Source organism: Pristiophorus japonicus, chromosome 5 (genome assembly GCF_044704955.1).
Source record: "Pristiophorus japonicus isolate sPriJap1 chromosome 5, sPriJap1.hap1, whole genome shotgun sequence".
NCBI classification, from domain to species: Eukaryota; Metazoa; Chordata; class Chondrichthyes; family Pristiophoridae; genus Pristiophorus; species Pristiophorus japonicus.
The window spans coordinates 280709692-280728288 of NC_091981.1; the positions used below are offsets into that span (position 1 = coordinate 280709692).

At 48.3% G+C, this 18597-nt stretch overlaps 1 pseudogene; it reads left to right on the forward strand.

Moving 5' to 3' along the window:
- Window positions 1-15664: 15664 nt before the first annotated feature.
- Window positions 15665-15902, forward strand: LOC139264863 (U2 spliceosomal RNA; annotated as a pseudogene).
- The last annotated feature ends 2695 nt before the right edge of the window (window positions 15903-18597 follow it).

Genomic DNA, 18597 nt, shown 5'->3' on the forward strand with positions numbered 1-18597 from the left:
CAGCCTTCAGTGGACTCAAGGGTCACCAGTGAACCCGAAATTTCCATCACGGACTTGTCCAATAAAAATGGACTGGTAATTCCTGACATGGCCACTGCCACCCCCAACAAATCAGCCATCCAGCCACCATCCACAACAGACTCCGCACATTCACCCAAGGCCGGAATCGAACTGAGACGGTCAACCTGGGAGCATAAAGCACCAGACCGTCTTAACCTGTGAAAGACTGTGATAAGATCTGAAAGGAGGGTATTGTCATGTATGTACATGCTGTTTGTAGCCACCAGATGGTGTCATTGTTGGAAGCCACTGAGCAGCATGCACATGGTGCTGCTCAGGTATAAAAGGCCAGCCATTTTGTGAGTCAGGCACTTTGGGCCATAATAAAGCAGAAGCAAGGTCATACCTTGCTTAGTTAAACAGTACTCAGTTTGAACCTTTATTGCATACATAACATTCTCTCTCTCTCTCTCTCCCCCAGTCTCTCTCTCTCTTTCACCCCCTCGAATCTCTCTCCCTCTCACTCCCAGTCTTTATCTCTCTCTCTCTCTCTCACCCCCCGTCTCTCCCCCCCAGTCTCTCTCTCTCTGTTATGAATGCAATAAAGGTACAAACTGAGTACTGTTTAACTAAGCAAGGCACAACCTTGGCTCTGCTTTATTTAGGCCCAAAGTGCCTGACTCTCAAAATGGCTGGCCTTTTATACCTGAGCAGCACATGTGCATGCTGCTCAGTGGCCTCCAACAATGACGCCATCTGGTGGCTACAAACAGAATGTACCTACATGACAATACCCCGCCCCCCCCCACCCCCCGGCCCTGAGATCTTATCACAGTCTTTCACAGGTTGAGACGGCCCGGTGCTTTGCGCACCCGGGTTGACTGTCTCAGTTCGAGTCCAGCCTTGGGTGAGTGTGCGGGGTGGTCTGTTGTGGCTGATGACTGGATGATTGACTTGTTGGTGGTGTCAGTGGCCATGCCAGGAATTGCAAGTCCATTTATATTAAACAGGTCCGTGATGGAAATTCCGGGTTCACTGATGACCCTTGAGTCCTCTGTAAAACTCAAAGTTTTCTCAAAATTCAAAGATTCCCCCTCTGTCTGAAGAAACCCTGAGGAAGGATCATTTTGGACTCGCTTAAAATGACTTTGGGATTTTAAAAGATGCATGGGTCTGCAAGGAAAACCAGGGGACTACTAACCTCTGAAAAAGCCAGTCTTTGGGTATTGGAGCTGTCTGGGATATTAGAGCGAAACAAATTGTCTGGGGAACTGTGTAAACTCAAAAACTCTGCTCCCTAGGAGACATTAACATTTCAACAATTGACCCAGGGATAGCCAGCTATAGCTCGAAGCATGAAATCTATCCAGCACATACATAATATTAATCACTTTTCCGGCCTGCATGGAAAACCCAGGCCTAGGCAGACAACATAAACAACATAATTAATTTTTACAATCGCAACTCGAATTCAACAGATTGACACATCCTAAACAAGTTATCAGTAATGAGCCCGCCAAAATTTAACAAAGAATTATCAAGCCCGCTAAAACTAAGACAAAGAATCGGGTTTGATTTGGCATGCAGATTAGAAAGGCTCAAAGTATAATTGAGGCCCTGGTTTACAGGTTAATCAGCCTTCTGAACAACTAGAGCCTTCACTGCACTATCAGCTTTTGAGCGTCATCTGCGTCTTGAGCCTCAACGACACTCCTGGGTTACACTGCTCTGCCACCGAAGAAGGAGGAAGAACATCATCAAATGGGCAGAGAAAAGCAGTTCCCAGTGATTGCGGACATCACCAACTCATCGCGGCACCAACTGACCACAGCCAACGTGGTAACATCGAACCACCGCAATCGACGAATCCTAAGAAAGAAACGACTCGAGAAGAAACCGAAGATTCAAAAGTTTCTCTGTGGTAGAGAATTCCACAGGTTCACCACTCTCTGGGTGAAGAAGTTTCTCCTCATCTCGGTCCTAAATGGCTTATTCCTTATCCTTAGACTGTGACCCCTGGTTCTGGACTTCCCCAACATTGGGAACATTTTTTCCTGCATCTAACATGTCTAAGCCAGTCAGATTTTTAAACGTTTCTATGAGATCCCCTCTCATTCTTCTGAACTCCAGTGAATACAAGCCCAGTTGATCCAGTCTTTCTTGATATGTCAATCCCGCCATCCCGGGAATCAGTCTGGTGAACCTTCGCTGCACTCCCTCAATAGCAAGAATGTCCTTCCTCAAGTTAGGAGACCAAAACTGTACACAATACTCCAGGTGTGGCCTCACCAAGGCCCTGTACAACTGTAGTAACACCTCCCTGCCCCTGTACTCAAATCCCCTCGCTATGAAGGCCAACATGCCATTTGCTTTCTTCACCGCCTGCTGTACCTGCATGCCAACCTTCAATGACTGATGTACCATGACACCCAGGTCTCGTTGCACCTCCTCTTTTCCTAATCTGACACCATTCAGATAATAGTCTGTCTCTCTGTTTTTACCACCAAAGTGGATAACCTCACATTTATAAGAACATAAGAACATAAGAATTAGAAACAGGAGTAGGCCATCTAGCCCCTCGAGCCTGCTCCGCCATTCAACAAGATCATGGCTGATCTGGCCGTGGATTCAGCTCCACTTACCCGCCCGCTCCCCATAACCCTTAATTCACTTATTAGTTAAAAATCTATCGATCTGTGACTTGAATACATTCAATGAGCTAGCCTCAACTGCTTCCTTGGGCAGAGAATTCCACAGATTCACAACCCTCTGGGAGAAGAAATTCCTTCTCAACTCGGTTTTAAATTGGCTCCCCCGTATTTTGAGGCTGTGCCCCCTAGTTCAAGTCTCCCCGACAAGTGGAAACAACCTCTCTGCCTCTATCTTGTCTATCACTTTCATTATTTTAAATGTTTCTATAAGATCACCCCTCATCCTTCTGAACTCCAACGAGTAAAGACCCAGTCTACTCAATCTATCATCATAAGATAACCCCCTCATCTCCGGAATCAACCGAGTGAATCGTATCTGTACCCCCTCCAAAGCTAGTATATCCTTCCTTAAGTAAGGTGACCAAAACTGCACGCAGTACTCCAGGTGCAGCCTCACCAATACCCTATACAATTGCAGCAGGACCTCCCTGCTTTTGTACTCCATCCCTCTCGCAATGAAGGCCAACATTCCATTCGCCTTCCTGATTACCTGCTGCACCTGCAAACTAACTTTTTTGGGGGATTCATGCACAAGGACTCCAAAAGAGTTTCATGCACAAGGACCCCCAGGTCCCTCTGCACCGCAGCATGTTGTAATTTCTCCCCATTCAAATAATATTCCCATTTTTTGTTTTTTTACCCAAGGTGGATGACCTCACACTTTCCGACATTGTATTCCATCTGCCAAACCTTAGCCCATTCGCTTAACCTATCCAAATCTCTTTGCAGCCTCTCTGTGTCCTCTACACAACTCGCTTTCCCACTAAGCTTTGTGTCATCTGCAAATTTTGTTACACTACACTGTGTCCCCTCTTCCAGGTCATCTGTGTATATTGTAAACAGTTGTGGTCCCAGCACCGATCCCTGTGGCACACCACTAACCACCGATTTCCAACCCGAAAAGGACCCATTTATCCTGACTCTCTGCTTTCTGTTAGCCAGCCAATTCTCTATCCATGCTAATACATTTCCTCTGACTCCGTGTACCTTTATCTTCTGCAGTAACCTTTTGTGTGGCACCTTCTCGAATGCCTTTTGAAAATCTAAATACACCACATCCATCGGTACACCTCTATCCACCATGCTCGTTATATCCTCAAAGAATTCCAGTAAATTAGTTAAACATGATTTCCCCTTCATGAAGCCATGCTGCGTCTGCTTGATTGCACTATTCCTGTCTAGCTGTCCCGCTATTTCTTCCTTAATGATAGTTTCAAGCATTTTCCCCACTACAGAGGTTAAACTAACCGGCCTATAGTTACCTGCCTTTTGTCTGCCCCCTTTTTTAAACAGAGGCGTTACATTAGCTGCTTTCCAATCCGCTGGTACCTCCTCAGAGTCCAGAGACTTTTGGTAGATTATAACGAATGCATCTGCTATAACTTCCACCATCTCTTTTAATACCCTGGGATGCATTTCATCAGGACCAGGGGACAGGGGAATTATCCACATTAGACTTCATCTGCCATGCATTTGCCCACTCACCTAACCTTTCCAAGTCATTCTGCAGCCTCATAGCATCCTCCTCGCAGCTCACACTGCCACCCAACTTAGTATCATCCGCAAATTTGGAGATACTACATTTAATCCCCTCATTTAAATCATTAATGTACAATGTAAACAGCTGGAGCCCAGCACAGAACCTTGCGGTACCCCACTAGTCACTGCCTGCCATTCTGAAAAGTACCCATTTACTCCTACTCTTTGCTTCCTGTCTGCCAACCAGTTCTCAATCCACATCAGCACACTACCCCCAATCCCATGTGCTTTAACTTTGCACATTAATCTCTTGTGTGGGACCTTGTCGAAAGCCTTCTGAAAATCCAAATACAGCACATCAACTGGTTCTCCCTTGTCTACTCTACTGGAAACATCCTCAAAAAATTCCAGAAGATTTGTCAAGCATGATTTCCCTTTCACAAATCCATGCTGACTTGGACCTATCATGTCACCTCTTTCCAAATGCGCTGCTATGACATCCTTAATAATTGATTCCATCATTTTACCCGCTACCGATGTCAGGCTGACCGGTCTATAATTCCCTGTTTTCTCCCTCCCTCCTTTTTTAAAAAGTGGGGTTACATTGGCTACCCTCCACTCCATAGGAACTGATCCAGAGTCTATGGAATGTTGGAAAATGACTGTCAATGCATCCGCTATTTCCAAGGCCACCTCCTTAAGTACTCTGGGATGTAGTCCATCAGGCCCTGGCGATTTATCAGCCTTCAATCGCATCAATTTCCACAACACAATTTCCCGACTGATAAGGATTTCCCTCAGTTCCTCCTTCTTGCTAGACCCTCTGACCCCTTTTATATCTGAAAGGTTGTTTGTGTCCTCCTTAGTGAATACTGAACCAAAGTACTTGTTCAATTGGTCTGCCATTTCTTTGTTCCCTGTTATGACTTCCCCTGATTCTGACTGCAGGGGACCTACGTTTGTCTTTACTAACCTTTTTATCTTTACATATCTATAGAAGCTTTTGCAGTCCGTCTTAATGTTCCCTGCAAGCTTCCTCTCGTACTCTATTTTCCCTGCCCTAATCAAAACCTTTGTCCTCCTCTGCTGAGTTCTAAATTTCTCCCAGACCCTGGGTTCGCTGTTATTTCTGGTCAATTTGTATGGCACTTCCTTGGCTTTAATACTATCCCTGATTTCCCTTGATAGCCATGGTTGAGCCACCTTCCCTTTTTTATTTTTACGCCAGACAGGGATGTACAATTGTTGTAGTTCATCCATGCGGTCGCTAAATGTCTGCCATTGCCCATCCACTGTCAACCCCTTAAGTATCATTCACCAATCTATCCTAACCAATTCACACCTCATACTTTCAAAGTTACCCTTCTTTAAGTTCTGGACCATGGTCTATGAATTAACTGTTTCATTCTCCATCCTAATGTAGAATTCCACCATATTATGGTCACTCTTCCCCAAGGGGCCTCGCACAACGAGATTGCTAATTAATCCTCTCTCATTACACAATACCCAGTCTAAGATGGCCTCCCCCTTAGTTGGTTCCTCGACATATTAGTCGAGAAAACCATCCCTTATGCACTCCAGGAAATCCTCCTCCACCGTATTGCTTCCAGTTTGGTCAGCCCAATCTATATGCATATTCAAGTCACCCATGATAACTGCTGCACCTTTATTGCATGCACCCCTAATTTCCTGTTTGATGCCCTCCCCAACATCACAACTACTGTTTGGAGGTCTGTACACAACTCCCACTAACGTTTTTTGCCCTTTGGTGTTCTGCAGCTCTACCCATATAAATATGATTTGTGGGAAAGTGGGTTGTGTCGAGGACAAAGAGAGGCTGCAAAGAGATTTAGATAGGTTAAGCGAATGGGCTAAGGTTTGGCAGATGGAATACAATGTCGGAAAGTGTGAGGTCATCCACCTTGGAAAAAAAAACAGTAAAAGGGAATATTATTTGAATGGGGAGAAATTACAACATGCTGAGGTGCAGAGGGACCTGGGGGTCCTTGTGCATGAATCCCAAAAAGTTAGTTTGCAGGTGCAGCAGGTAATCAGGAAGGCGAATGGAATGTTGGCCTTCATTGCGAGAGGGATGGAGTACAAAAGCAGGGAGGTCCTGCTGCAACTGTATAGGGTATTGGTAAGGCCGCACCTGGAGTACTGCGTGCAGTTTTGGTCACCTAACTTAAGGAAGGATATACTGGCTTTGGAGGGGGTACAGAGACGATTCACTAGGCTGATTCTGGAGATGAGGGGGCTACCTTATGATGATAGATTGAGTAGACTGGGTCTTTACTCGTTGGAGTTCAGAAGGATGAGGGGTGATCTTATAGAAACATTTAAAATAATGAAAGGGATAGGCAAGATAGAGGCGGAGAGGTTGTTTCCACTGGTCGGGGAGACTAGAACTAGGGGGCACAGCCTCAAAATATGGGGGAGCCAATTTAAAACCGAGTTGGGAAGGAATTTCTTCTCCCAGAAGGTTGTGAATCTGTGGAATTCTCTGCCCAAGGAAGCAGTTGAGGCTAGCTCATTGAATGTATTAAAATCACAGATAGATAGATTTTTAACCAATAAGGGAATTAAGGGTTACGGGGAGCGGGCGGGTAAGTGGAGCTGAGTCCACGGCCAGATCAGCCATGATCTTATTGAATGGCGGAGCAGGCTCGAGGGGCTAGATGGCCTACTCCTGTTCCGAATTCTTATGTTCTTATGTTCTTTATGTTCTTATGTTATGATGTAATTGGCATCACGGAGACATAGCTCCAGGGTGACCAAGGCTGGGAACTCAACATCCAGAGGTCTTCAGCATTTAGGAAGGATAGACAGAAAGGAAAAGGAGCTGGTTAAAGAGAAAATTACTGCAATAGTAAGGAAAGACATTAACTTGAATGATGTGGAATCTGTATGGGTGGAGCTATGGAATACCAAAGGGCAGAAAACGTTAGTGGGAGTTGTGTACAGACCACCAAACAGTAGTAATGAGGATGGAGACAGCATCAAACAAGAAATTAGGGATGTGTGCAATAAAGGTACAGCAGTTATCATGGGCGACTTAAATCTAGATATTGACTGGGCTAACCAAACTGGTAGCAATGCGGTGGAGGAGGATGGCAATGGCAAACATTTAAAGATCACATGGATGAACTTCAGCAATTGTACATCCCTGTCTGGAGTAAAAATAAAACGGGAAAGGTGGCTCAACCGTGGCTAACAAGGGAAATTAAGGATAGTGTTAAATCCAAGGAAGAGGCATATAAATTGGCCAGAAGACTGGGAGAAATTTAGAATTCAGCAGAGGAGGACAAAGGGTTTAATTAAGAGGGGACAATAGAATACGAGAGGAAGCTTGCCTGGAGCATAAAAACTGACTGCAAAAGATTCTATAGATATGCAAAGAGAAAAAGATTAGTGAAGACAAACGTAGGTCCCTTGCAGTCGGATTCAGGTGAATTTATGATGAGGAACAAAGAAATGGCGGACCAGTTAAACAAATACTTTGGTTCTGTTTTCACGAAGGAATTCACAAATAACCTTCCAGAAATACTCGGGGACCGAGGGTCTAGTGAGAAGGAGGAACTGGAGGATATCCTTATAAAGCGGGAAATTGTGTTCGGGAAATTGATAGGATTGATGGCCGATAAATCCCGGGGCCTAATAGTCTGCATCCCAGAGTACTTAAGGAAGTGGCCATAGAAATAATGGATGCTTTGGTGATCATTTCCCAACAATCTATCAACTCTAGATCAGTTCCCATGGACTGGAGGGTAGCTAATGAAACACCACTGTTTAAAAAGGACATCAGTAGTGGGGAAAATGTTGGAATCAATTATTAAGGATGAAATAGCAGTGTATTTGGAAAGCAGTGACAGGATCGGTCCAAGTCAGCATGGATTTATGAAAGGGAACTCATGCTTGACAAATCTTCTGGAATTTTTTGAGGACGTAACTAGTAGAGTGGACAAGGGAGAACCAGTGGATGTGGTGTATTTGAACTTTCAAAAGGCTTTTGACAAGGTCCCACACAAGAGATTGGTGTGCAAAATCAAAGCACATGGTATTGGTGGTAATGTACTGACGGGGATAGAGAACTGGTTGGCAGACAGGAAGCAGAGAGTCGGGATTAACGCGTTCTTTTCAGAATGGCAGGCAGTGACTAGTGGAATGCCGCAGGGCTCAGTGCTGGGACCCCAGCTCTTTACAATATACATTCATGATTTAGATTAAGGAATTGAGTGTAATATCTCCAAGTTTGCTGATGACACTAAATTGGGTGGCGGTGTGAGCTGCGAGGAGGACGATTAAAGACTGCAGGGTGACTTGGACAGGTTAGGTGAGTGGGCAAATGCATGGCAGATGCCGTATAATGTGGATAAATGTGAGGTTATCCACTTTGGGAGCAAAAACACGAAGTCAGAATATTATCTGAATGGCAGCACATTAGGAAAGGGGGAGGTGCAACAAGACCTGGGTGTCATGGTTCATCAGTCATTGAAAGTTGGCATGCAGGTACAGCAGGAGGCGAAGAAGGCCAACGGTATGTTGGCCTTCATAGCTAGGAGATTTGAGTATAGGAGCAGGGAGGTCTTACTGCAGTTGTACAGGGCCTTGGTGAGGCCTCACCTGGAATATTGTGTTCAGTTTTGGACTCCTAATCTGAGGAAGGACGTTCTTGCTATTGAGGGAGTGCAGCGAAGATTCACCAGACTGATTACCGGGATGGCGGGACTGACATATGAGGAGAGACTGGATCAACTGGGCTTTTATACACTGGAGTTTGGAAGGATGAGAGGGGATCTCATAGAAACTTATAAGATTCTGACGGTACTGGACAGGCTAGATCCGGGAAGAATGTTCCCGATGATGGGAAAGTCCAGAACCAGGGGACACAGTCTTAGGATAAGGGGTAGGCCATTTAGGACTGAGATGAGGAGAAACTTCTTCACTCAGAGAATTGTGAACCTGTGGAATTCCCTGCCGCAGAGAGTTGTTGATACCAGTTCATTGGATATATTCAAGAGGGAGTTAGATATGGCCCTTACGGCTAAAGGGATCAAGGGGTATGGAGAGAAAGCAGGAAAGTGGTACTGAGGGAATGATCAGCCATGATCTTATTGAATGGTGGTGCAGGCTCGAAGGGCCGAATAGCCTACTCCTGCATCTATTTTCTATGTTTCTATGTTTCTATGTTCCAGTGTCAGGTCACTGAGGCTAAGAATAATGAACTGGTACTGCGGGAAGAGAATGCTCGCCTTACCCTTCAAGTAAATGAGCAGGAGGAGAGGTTAAGAGACGTACAGGCAGCTTACAAAAGTAGCCAGCACTAGTGGATTTGAGTCCGGAGACCACAGTCTCTGCCAGCAACAAATCAAAAGTTTAATCCTTGCTTTGTCCAAGGCCAAGGGTATGCCTAATAAGCCTGGGTGCGGCCCGGGTGGACCTGGAAGAGGAGGGCCAAACTGTTCAACCACCACCTGTGGCGTTGGGGTTGGTACCGGTTCGGCAGCAGGAGGGGCGAACAAGTTGTGAGGCGGACAGGGATTGTCGACCACCACCACCTGTGGCGCCGAGTTTCAACTCGGTTTGGTAGCAGGGAGAGGTGGACGAGCCAGAGCAAGAAGGGCCAGAGCCAGGGCCGATGTGCCCGATCCGGCAACAAAAGTTTGGCCCGCCCGGCCGTGGTGAGGGTCAGGGGCCCCTAGAGAGTCAATTCATGGTTCTCCACACTACCCAACAGCTTAGGGCTATGATAAGCCACCTGGGTAAGCTCACTCAGAAGGGAGACCCCTCGGTCCACTTTACGGAAGTGGAACAGGCAGGGGGTATTAACGGGTGCGATGATGCCAAGATAGCAAAAATGCTCCTCCTCTCACTGGATGGCAAGCTGTATCAGTCCCTCTCCGCTGAGAGCAAAAGGGGGCAGAGTACATACGCTGCCATCCGGGAGGACATTTTGGAAGCCATGGATTGGAATGGTGGGAGTCCCTTCTCCCGAGTGGAGAAGACAGTGCAGCTCACAGGGGAAGCCCCACAGGCTTTCCCAGACAGACTGTGGCCTGTGTACCAGAGCGCCTGTGGTGGGGCTCTCGACCGGGATCGGCTGACCCGGGACGAGAGAGCCCACTGGCTCCGAAGCCTGGTGGCAAACAGCTCACCACGGGTCAAAGCAAAGGCCGAGGCCTGGTTTGACCCGAGAGATCCCCATGCCTCCGAGGAGGTAGTGGTCAGGCAACTGACCCTAGCTTCCCGGAACGGCAGAGGAACGGAAGAGCATCCACCCAAAGGAAAGGTCCACGAAATTAGACCTAGTCAGGATAAGAAGGAATGACACCAGGAAGGGGGCAATCCTTCCGATACGAAGCGTAACTGCTTCGGGTGCGGGAAGAGTGGGCACTGGAGAAAGGATTGTAGGCATCCATGGAAGAGTAGCGCAGGGAAGAATTCTCCAGCCCCTGCCCAAAAGACCGAGACCGGGAAACCAGTCTCTCCCCACACATTCGACACATTTGTGACGGCGCTCCAAACAGTACTAGATGGCCCTGGGAGGGTAGCAGTCGCCACCGGTACTGTAATCCCATCTACCCCATCCCCACCCAGGACAGTAACTAGAACAGATGCAGCCTGTTCACCTGTGTTCCCTCGAGTACGATGCATTGAGGAGACCGTGCATTCAGATGGAGGTGGAGAAGGTGAAGGGGACTTATCTACTGGATACTGGTGCATCAAGCACCCTCGTCTATGCAGATAACCCCGCCGCCTCACCTCAGTTTAACCGGATCCCATACAGCTTAGTGGGTTTCACAGGCACCGAGCAGGCTGGCTCGTTCTCTGTTCTGCTCTCCATTCATTTGGGAACACTTCAAACCAAGTGGACTTGTGTCTTAATGAAGTGGGAGCAGGAAGGGAAGGGGATCCTGGGGGCCAATTTTATTATAAGCCATGGGATTCTAGTGGATTTAAGGAACCACTGTCTTTGGGGGGCAGTATGTACGGGACAGGAAAGCGAGGTGGTGGTTATCCCAGAAAAACGGGGCAAGGGGACAGTGTGTACCATGAAGCCAAAGGAGGGTTATGACCTCGAATCGCTGGTCAGTAACACTCCGATGGAATACCAAGAGTATGTGAGGGCACACCTTGCAGCTTTTGCCACTCACAAACACGGCTGTGGAAGGGTAAACAGAGTCGAGGTTAGCGTAGATGGGGACCCCATAACCCGACCGCAAAAGCAGTACAACTTCCCCAGGAAGGCGGAGGCAGACATAGAAACAGCCTTGTGTTCTTTGGTTAAGCAGGGGTTATTGAGACCAATGTGAACTCTCCATTGTGGCCAGTTAAGAAACCGGACAACTCCTGGAGAGCCACGGTGGACTATCGAGTACTCAACTGTAACATCCCCGCCTGTGCACCTACGGTTGCTGCTGTCGCCGACCTCATTGGAAGTATCCCAGCCTCCGCGACCACCTTCACAGTGCTGGATATTTCCAATGGGTTCTGGTCCATCCCTTTACATAGAGAAGACCAGTACAAGTTTGCTTTTACCTTTAAAGGCCAGCAATACACTTGGAACTGTCTCCCTCAGGGCTTCCACAACAGCTCTAGCATTTTTCATCAATGGTTTAAAGAACTTCAGCAGACCCCAGCAGTTGGTACAGTATGTGGACGACCTGCTCCTGTTCACCGATGAGGGGGAGGAGCATGGCCCACTGCTGGCTGAGCTGCTGGAGCTGCTGAAGGAGGAAGGGTTTAAAGTTAATCCCAAGAAGGCACAGATCGGCCTGAAGTACGTAAAGTTCCTGGGATTGTCTGTGCATGCTGGGGAAAGAGCCATTGACAAAACTAGAAGGGAAGCATTTCAGGGGTTACCAGCTCCCAACATAGTAACAGGAGTAAGATCTTTTCTAGGGCTAACCAGGTACTGCAGAGATTTCATTGAGGATTATGCAGCCACAGCAGCCCCTCTGCTCCGACTCCTACACAAGGGAGTGGAGTGGGAATGGATTCGAAGGTTGCGAGGCAGCATTTATCCAACTCAAGAAAGACCTGCAGACCGCGGCAGCTCTAGGGGCTATTGATGGGGGGAAAGAGTTTTTCCTGGAGGTAGCAATGAGCGGGGACAGTCTGAGTGCAGTACTGCTCCAGGAGCGGCACAGCCGGCTGAGACCAGTGGTTTACTCCTCCAGGATACTCACTGACGTTGAGAAGGGATACTCCAACTGTGAGAGGCACCTCCTAGTCACTCACTGGGCTGTGAAAAGATCATTGATGTTCACAGGGGGGTCTCCTATCAATCACACACCCACCCAGATGCTCCCGGATGGGAGAATCAAGGACGGGACAGTGAGCAGTGCGCGTATTGCTCGCTGGACTTTACTCCTCTGCCAGATGGACCTAAGGGTAAAAGGTCGCAGCCAACATGATCTATCCAGAGACAGCCCAACGGTGTTCTGTAGAAGAGGTATGGGAAGTTAACATAGGCTTTCGGGCCGGGTTACACCCCACAGGCCGAGAAATCTATATAGATGGTTCAAGCACTGTATCTGCGGGTGAACGACTCATAGGCTGCGGAGTTTATGACCCCGAGACAGGCATTGCCCTGGCGATTAAACTCCCCAGTACCATGAGTGCCCAGCACGCTGAACTGTCGGCGGTGGTGTACGTGGTCACACATCCCGAGGAATTCCCTACCCCTTACACGATTTGCTCGGATAGTATGTTCGCATGCAATTCGTGTGCGGAATACCTGGCTATCTGGTCCCGTCACGGATACACATCTGCAGACGGGAGACCCCTGGCAATTAAGCTTTTCCTGGAAAAGATCATGGCAGCCATAGGGGAGGAAGGCAAGGTCTATATACACAAAGTGAAGGCACATTCAACCACTGAACCCAGTAGCGAGGGAAACCAGCAGGCTGACATGTTGGCCAAGCAAGGTGCTCGCACGGGCAAACTCTGGGACCCGTACAACCCAAGCCCCATTGCAGCGGTTAGTGGCGGGATTGTGACGACAGGGGTAGCATTGCCCCCAGACCTGAAAACAGTTCAGACCCAAGACCCCGTCCTCAAAACTGTCCTGAACATGCTAGCTAAAGGGGAAAAGGTAGACAGCCCGTACGGCACCGTAGCTATTGCCGTTAAAGAAGGCATGTTGTTCAGGGGGAAGCAATGGGTGGTACCGCAGCAACACCGGAGAGAATTCCTCCAGCTGGCCCACGAGGGTCCAGGAGCAGGACACCCCGGACCTGAAACCACCTGGCAACGAGTGGAACAGGCAGGGTGGTGGCCGGGGCTCAGGGAATAAGTCCGCGAGTTCTGCGCCAGCTGTCTGGTATGTGCTGCCAACAACCCTGACACACAGAAAAGGAAGGTGTCTATGGGACATATCAGGGGGGTAGAGGGACCCTGGCAGTCGATCCAGGTCGATTACATCGGGCCCCTACCAACACCAATGAGGGTACAAGTACTGCCTTGTGTTGGTGGATGTGTTCACTAAGTGGGTGGAAGCCTTCCCATGCCGTACAGCTACTGCATTGGGAACAGCTAGGATCTTGGTCAGGGAAGTGTTCTCCTGATGGGGACTACCACAATACGTGGAGTCTGACCAAGGGAGTCACTTCACCGGGCAGGTGATGCAGGAGACCCTTAAGGTGCTCAGCATCGAGGGGAAATGGCATGTCACCCACAACCCGCAGTCATCGGGGCCTGTGGAGCGTTTAAACCGCACTATCAAAGAAAGGTTACGAAAAGAGACGGGGGACTCACCCAAGAAGTGGGGATCCAGGCCAGCCAGTCAAAGAGCACGGGGTACTCCCCGTACGAGCTCATGACCGGCAGAGCCATGCGAACCCCCACCCATGTGTTAGCCCCGGTGTTCATGGAAGGTCAGCTCAGGGAAGTGAGCCGGGACAGCTTTGTCAGGAATCTGTTTGAACACCTTAAACAGATTCACTGGCAGGCTGCTAGCAACATGGGAAAACAGCAACAGAGCAATCGACTGCTGCTAGAGCAAACACCACGAAAGGGAGATAGGGGACTAGGTTATGGTACGGAACTACGCTTAGTACGGAACTAGGGGTCTTTGAGGCACTGTACATGGGGCTGTACCACATTGTCGACTAAACCAGTGTAAACTGTTTAACCCCGTGATAGCTGCTAAGTGCAAGGGACAGCCAGGAACAGTGAACCATTCGAGGGACAGGGATTCTCAGCCAGCGGCCCCGACTGTGGAGATCCCACAGGGGATGTGGCAGACTCACAAATTGTACCAAGAGGGGCGGTGAACTGTATTACTGGAGGAGCTATCCCCCCAATCATTTGGGACTCGGACGCACCCCCGGTAGCCAGAACCTTAAGAAGGACTTCCCGCACACCACGGCTTAAGACACCGTGGTCACCAGCACCCCGGTTTCAGTGGTTCAGCCCCGGGAGGTTTGCCATCCGTAAAAGAATACCCAAGATCAGGAATCAGTCTACGGACAGGGACCCCCAGCCATCAGCCTTCGGCGGTGAGGGACTCACGGGAGAGGTAGTGGTGGCCTCCAGCTGCGCAGAACCCTCAGTGAATGAAATGAACTCAGCAGCTACACCTAAAGGGGCAGTGTACTGTAGCACCGGAGGACTGGACAATCTGTTTTATGTGTCCCTACAGGAAGGAGGTCGACATGAAAAGGGTCCTGCTCCTGCTCGCCCTGATGGGGGTGAGCATTGGTGACCGAGGTGACGTGGAGGAATCCCTCATTCATGGTTGCTCGGGAGAGAGAGCACCGATCGTAACTGCAGGGGGTGGCACACCGGGTGTGGAAGAGCTCGCCGTTTATTTCCACAAGGGAAGGTGGCCAGGATGGCTGGAGTCTAACTCCACTCGATATTCCAGCCAGGAGGGGTTTACCTACAGGGATGCCTCCATGCCATGCCCCAGGATGCGGCTCGTTGTTGCGCGGGTCAGTGTTACGTGAGGAAAACGTGTGTGTTTGACTTGTAAGGACAGATTCCCCTGGGTAGATGGTGGTGGCTCAGGAAGCTGAGCAAGGACACGGGGGGGGCCAGCGAACTAACTGGGAACAACTCGGTAACGATACTTACCAGACCATCACGGGAACACAGGGAGGAGTGAGTATGTGTTGGAACAAGTGGTGGGAGTCTGAACAGGGAATTTACGTTTGCATGTGGGGATCAGAGAAGATCTGTCCCGCAGGCATATCGATCACCTTCGTCAGGCAATGGCAAGATGTCTGGAAGGGGATGGGGTTGAATTCCAGCCTTCGCATGTACGGTCCCACTTTCTCCGCTTCCAATCAACGCCACCGAACTTGTAGCACGCATTAAGAAACCCCTGTCCACGACCCTGACAGTACGGACAGTAATAGAGAGGTGTCCTACCACCACCAAGGGACCAGGGAATGGATTAGTATTGGTACCGACCAAAAAGGTGTTATACCAGGGGGTACACTATGCAATAGCTTCAGTTATTTTAAACCATCGCTTCTCGGCCTTTTGGCTAAGATCATGCGTAACTGACCTGACAGGGGAGTAACCATGACCCCAACGTGGTTCTCCCTGGATCAGGAAGGTGGTTCTCCTATGCTTTTTTGGAAACAGGAGGTGGGTGGGGTGGCTTGACCCATCCACCTCACGGAGGTGTGTGGGGGACCTGACCCATCCACCTCCATGGCACGAACCTGGTATTGCAGTACTTCTAGGAACGGTGCAGTGGCTCTCGGCCTTTTGGCTAAGAGCATTGGCGCAGAGTGATCCTTGGCGTGTGCAAGGTGACCTCTGGCGTTTGTGATTTGACAAAGAATTGGAACGATTGGCTACGAATTTCCAAAAAAAAAAACCTTACCAAGGTGAACTTAACTGAATGGTGCCCGAAGGAAACAGAGCAGCTATACCAGACCCTACTCAGAGAAATGTTCAATAAATTTCACAATAGATTTTGGCAATGTAGATAAAACAGATTTATACACCCTATATGCTAGGAACACTATGGACTCGGGGAGACAAAGGAGGGGTACCTGGAACGAGATTTTTACCGTATATAATACAGGGTCCTCTGTGGTAAATAGTATGGACGATATAGAATTGCAAACGCAAATAAATGGCCTAAAGAACCAACTACAAAAGATCCTAAAAGAGGAAAACACAATGGTGGGCTCAGAGCTACACGAGGACCAGGCTATGACGGTCCATTTAAAAGAGATTATTGCTGAGCTGGAAAGACATGCACAAACGGTGAATGTACTCATACGGGAGGACAGGAATGCTTCAGACCAGGCTGCACAGAACAAGGTGTGTGTGCTGTATGGAGCATGGTTGTTGGGCGAGGGCCGCAACAACCTGGAGGATTTAAAAGAAGGTTTTGTCCCTTCCTGGATCAGTAACAAGCACCTCTCAGCCCTCCACCTGTACAGTAATTCACTAAGCCCATGTCAGCTCCGCCTAGCTTCTGAAGCCTACCCTGTCCCAGTGCATTACGGGCGTTCTAACCACACCATTATGGGGATAGTACTAAGGATGCCGGTCACGGGTGGGACAGCCCGACTCGCACCGGTATACCGGGTGGAGAACATTGGAGTCATTCAAGGAGGTGCACACGTTCATTTCACAGCAGTCCCACCTTATGTCATAAAGTGGGAGCATGCTATGACAGGTACTGACCTCTCCGGGTGCCGGAGCTGGGGTGCACACATAATACTGTGCCCCCAGCACTTGAATGCCTATTCTAAACCACAATGTGGGTTTAAAGCTGCTGGCGCACAATCTATTAACTGTACCATGGAGGTAATGGCACATGTTCCTCCACAGGTAGCATACATAGGGGGTGGGACATATTGTAACACCACCAGCGCCCCACTACCAGCATGGACACTTCTGGTGTCCGGTGAGTGACAGCAGTTTCTGTTTTAAACCCGAGGCAGAAGTTCAAGTGGCCCAGGAACGGATTGTCCCCATTCCTGAACCCTCTTCTGTTCACCTCACTGCAAGTGAAAACATCACAAACCTGCAAGATTATGTTGCACATTTTGGCTACAAAATCCCCCCTCTACCCAAACATCTTATCACTCCACTGAAAGCTGTAGTAATCTCACAGAAACATTTCTACACTCTAGAACAGAAAACAATTGAGATAGAGAGGAAAATTCTGGAGATCACAATTCCACCGTGGTGGGACATTTTCAGAAACATAGAAGTCCCAGCCGGGGTCAGAATAGCTTCCCATATTTTAGTTGTCTGTCAACTCGCGATTATTCTTTACTTATGGTGTCTCATTTGCCGAGTGAAACGCAGAGGCTGTCAGACCAGGCACCAAAGGGTGCTGTACGCTCCCTGGCCAAACTTGGGGATCGCATCAGGAAGGGAAACTCCATATTGTAATGTCTGTTTTGTTTTGTTTTTGTGATTTTACCTGCTGTAAAAACACAGGGGTCAAGTGTTGTAAGAATTTTACTTGTGGTTTGATCGTGTATTTTATTTTCTGTAAAACCGGAGTAATGGAGGGACGTTGGACTCCCTCTAAGCAATGTAATCGGAATGACTGTATTTGCCTGTAAATTGCATTACATTTCAAAAGGGGAATGTACGTTTAAGTTTTAGTTAGGTAACAGGGTAAGGTTGGCTCTCCGGAATCAAGAATTTGGTTCACTTAGCATGACACTCTAGCATGTAGAATATCACGGGGGGACTGTAAAACTCAAAGTTTTCTCAAAATTCAAAGATTCCCCCTCTGTGTGAGGAAACCCGAAGGAAGGATCATTTTGGACTTGCTTAAAATGAACTTTGGGATTTTAAAAGATGCATGGGTCTGCAAGGGAAAAGGGCTGCAAAACCAGGGGATTACTAACCTCTGAAAAAGTCAGTCTTTGGGTATTGGAGCTGTCTGGGATATTAGAGCTAAACAAATTGTCTGGGGAACTGTGTAAACTCAAAAACTCTGCTCCCTAGGAGACATTAACATTTCAACAATTGACCCAGAGATAGCTAGCTATAGCTCTAAGCATGAAACCCATCCAGCACATGCATAATGTTAATCACTTTTCCGGCCTGCATGGAAAACCCAGGCCCAGGCAGACAACATAAACACCAAAACTAATTTTTACAATCGCAACTCGAATCCAATAGATCGACACTTCCTAAACAAGTTATCGTTAACGAGCCCACCAAAATTTAAGAATTATCAAGCCCGCCAAAACTAAGACAAAGAATCGGGTTTGATTTGGCGCGCAGATTAGAAAGGCTCTCAAAGTATAATTGAGGCCCTGTTTTATGGGTTAATCAACCTTCTGATCAACTAGAGCCTTCACTGCACTATCAGCTCCATCAGCGTCTTGAGCCTCGACGACACTCCTGGGTTACATTGCTCTGCCACCGAAGGAGGAGGAAGAACATCAACAAAAGGGCAGAGAAAAGCAAT